The following is a 4,030-nucleotide window of genomic DNA, read 5'->3' on the forward strand; positions in this document are numbered from 1 at the left end:
GTGCCATCTGGTCTGCACTCCCTTCAGTACCTGCAGTTTTTAAAAGACACCTGGAAAAATTAATTTTCTGGAACAACTGACTTTTTATCAGTGAGGAAGAGGAACAGAATAATAGCAAAAGGCACTGGTCTAAGCACTTTACATGGAATAACTTATCTAATTCTCAAGACGGCCCCATTACTACCCATGTGTCCTGCAGATGAAGAAAGTAAGGTGCAGACAGCAAAGCATCCTACCCCAGGTCCCAGAGCTGGGAAGTGGGAAGTTCTTCTATTCTAACTATGACGTTTCTCAGTCTTCCCCTAATATGGAGGAATATAGGATGCGAAAACAAAAAGTGGCCCTGGATGTGATGTCATCTGTGTGTGTGCATGTAAGGTCTGATGATGTAACTCCCTGAATGCATGCTCCACTCCACGTATGTCCCTTTGAAAGCTACAACTTTGTTGTCCTCCTTGCTATGAAAAACATGCCACTGGGACACCTGAAGGGGAATTAAGGTAACTTGAGAAAATCATCAATCATTCCTCCTGTGCACAAAATGTAGATAAGGCTGCCCCAATATATACCAACCTTTGGGTTCTCCACCACCATTAGGGCTCAGGTTTGTCCAGAAAATGCTATGATTGATATGACCTCCACCATTGAACTTCAGTGCAGGCTGAAGAGCGATCTGAGTTGTGACGTCTCCTGAATTGTTAAAATGCAAACATATTTTTTAAAATTCTTATTTTTCATCCACTCCATACACTATTTTTTTCACTGTAAGATAGGAGATAATTGGGCCAGCTCATCTATAACATCCCTGTTGGTCCTAAAATTCAGGAATTTCAGATTCTACCAAAAAAAGAACCCTCCCAAAAGTATTAGTCCCAGGGAATATTTAGTTCAATGAATAACGTGCTCAACAACTGGCGAGGAGCCCAGGAGGCAGGTAAAGCTAGGAGAAAATTCACTCCTGACTGCCAAGGGGCTCAGGGATCTTTGGGAAGAGAGTGATCAAGAAAAACAATTGAATGCTGAAAGGTATGGCTCAATATGCAGACTATACGGAAACTTTCAACTCCCATTTTCAAGACAGACAACTATTCACTGGCAAATATTTCAGTCACATTAACAAGAAACCAAACATATTTCAGAATTGATCCTTATTTTCAACCCCAAATAAACTCCTCCTATGGCCTTCTGCACCTCGGTAAGAGCCCGCTCTGTTCCTCAAGACGTTCTTGGTAGCTGGTGGCCACTTCCGACTCCTCTGCCCTCACCCCCACATCCAGTCCTCAGCACATGCGTTAGCACAGCCAGCCTTACATTGAAAACATACCCAGAATCCAACCTTTTCCCCAACTCTGCTGCCCCTGCATCAGTGCAGGGCACCAGCATCTCCCACCTGCATTGGTGCCACTGTCCCCTCACTGGCGGGGTGCTTCTCTCCATCCCCAAAAGCTTCCCTTCTCAATGGGAGTGAACCCTAAGTCCTTCCACTCAGCTACCAAGGGGCCCGTCACCTGACCCCGCTCCGAGCCCTCGCTCCCCCAGCCCCAGCCACACTGCTCAGGCTCTGACTGCTGCTGCCTCTGCTGGAACGCTCTTCCTGCCAAGTGTCAGACTTCACGCCCTCGACCCAAACGTTTCTCCACCGAAACATCAGCCTCAGCAGTGGAGCCTTCTCCAGCCACAGCACACAAATGAGCAACGCCCCACAACTGCTCCCAAACCCTGTACCCCTCTGTCTTTTGCGACAGGACGCATAGCCCCCGGTATACGACACGTGCCCTTGGTCGGTTCATCTGTCTCTCACTCGGCTGCAAGCTCCAGCAAAGACAGGGACTTCACCTCTGTGCACTGCTGTGTCCCCACTGCTAATACATTGCCTTCTACACAGTAGGCACTCAATGAATATTTGTTGATTGACTACATTATTGAATATGTTGAATGTGGTTTCCAAGAAAAAGTTTAATTCTCTATCGATAGTTTCAAAACAGAAAAAAAAGAATGTCATGTTTGAACTATCTGAATGGATTCTCAAAACATCAGGGAAAGTAAATGGAAAGCTAGAAGAATCTTTCCTACCTTGCTAAACAAGTAGGCAAAATAGAGTATTTTTTTCTATGCCTTCCAGAAGCTACAGATTAAGTGAACCATTACAAAAGCTGGAAATTCCCTTGTTCAGTCAATCCTGAGTGCTTATCATTCACCACATACAAGAGGGACAAAGTGAAGGACACAGAGATCCACTGAGAGCTTTGCTCTCAAAGCTCACATTTAGGAAAAGTTCATGACTTGTGTTCTGAAAGTGTACGGTAAGAACATATGGAAGAAATGTTGCTTTCTGAAACAAGGTCAAGTCTTCTGCTGTTGAGGAATTCAAAGACGAGGAGAGGACCAAGGGACATCTGAATGCACACATAATCTCCCAGGGTTTTTTAAATTTTTCTTTTTTCCTGTTTTTTTTTTGTTTATGGCGGTTGGCCAGTAGAGGGATGTGAACCCTTGACCTTGGTGTTATCATCACCAGGCTCTCCCAATTAAACTAGCCAGTCAGCCCTCTTTGGGCTTTCTGTTAGATACCTTTTCTTTTTTTCCTTTCCTCTGTTTACAAAATAATTTGCATACAGATCAGTGTTTCCCTTAATGATTTTTCTAGGAGTCATCCTAAAAATAAAAATGTAGGTCTTATCTTGTTTTTTCAATAGATCAACAGTAACTAGATTTTTGAAATGGGAAAGAAGCAAGCTTACTGAGAAGTAATTTAATGAACTCAGCATCTTAAAGTTTGCTCAACTATTTACGAATTTTAGTAGAAATTTGGGGGCTTTAATATCTGTTGTAAAAAACATTTTTCTGAACTTCAACATTTTCTTTGGTTACAGTTCATTTTCTTTCCACAAATATACTAAAATAAAAGTTAAATATTTTTAATTGGAAAGAATTAGTTAGGTGTGTTGAAATTATCATGCTATTTCACATATATTCTTCTTTTTTTCCCAAGTTTTCAAATTTTTAATATATATCCTTTTAAGTAAAAAAAAAAAAAACAAAAAAAAAAACGCTGAGATACTTATCAATTTATAGTCAGTAATAGCACAAGATAATATAAAGCTTTTTTGCAGTGCTTATCATTGAAGAAGTAAAGCTTTGATTGCATAAGTAAAGCACTGAAATTAAGATGTTTTCAAAATACTGAAGAGATTCTCGAATGTCGATGACACCATGCAGGAAACTCTTTCACAACTGGGATGTTCCCCAGCCCATCACCAACACCACAGTGTTCTCGTGTTTGTTATTGCCTGAATCACGGAGGCTTTTCCCGAATTCAAGGTACTGGGAGTGCTGCAAGAAAATCTTCCAGAATGTGGCAACTTCCTCTTCTTTTTGTTTTGCCCTCTATCTCAGACAGGACCAGGCTGAAATACTGCATTTTTCCACTAGATGCCCCCAGTGAACAAGATGTCACTGTCTAAAAGTTAACAGATCTCACAGGCTGGAAATTCAATAACAATACACTTAAGAGAAAGCACATCTTTTTTACTGTGTAGCTTATCAAGCAATACAGATAGTCTGGAAACATGACTGTTAATTATTTTCCTTGTGCCAACCAGTGACTAACTAATAGATTAAAAGGACAATGGGGGTAGCCTGTTAGCTCTGTTGGTTAGACTGGTGCCTATAACAGCAAGGTCCAGGTTTCCATCCCTGTACCGGCCTGCCAAGAAAATCATAACAAAACACAACAAACAAAACTAACAACAAAGTTGGAAAAATTGACTGCTTCTAAATCCCAAACAGTAAGAGATGCACGACTGAAAGACTTTGGGCAACAAAGGCTGAGACTCAGTCCAGATGCAGAGACTGAAGACGTGTCCATCGCATGAAACATGAGCCACAGTCTGAGCTAGCCTAAGGTAGCTGCTACCAACTTGATGGGGTGATGGACCAAGGAGATAATTCAATCTCCAGAATCATGTATAGTAAAGAACTTTAGAAGTGGATGCTGGCACGTGAACCTGGCTGGACCAGGAGCAGGGTC

The sequence above is a fragment of the Cynocephalus volans genome, chromosome 5 (genome assembly GCF_027409185.1).
Source record: "Cynocephalus volans isolate mCynVol1 chromosome 5, mCynVol1.pri, whole genome shotgun sequence".
In the NCBI taxonomy this organism is placed as follows: domain Eukaryota; kingdom Metazoa; phylum Chordata; class Mammalia; order Dermoptera; family Cynocephalidae; genus Cynocephalus; species Cynocephalus volans.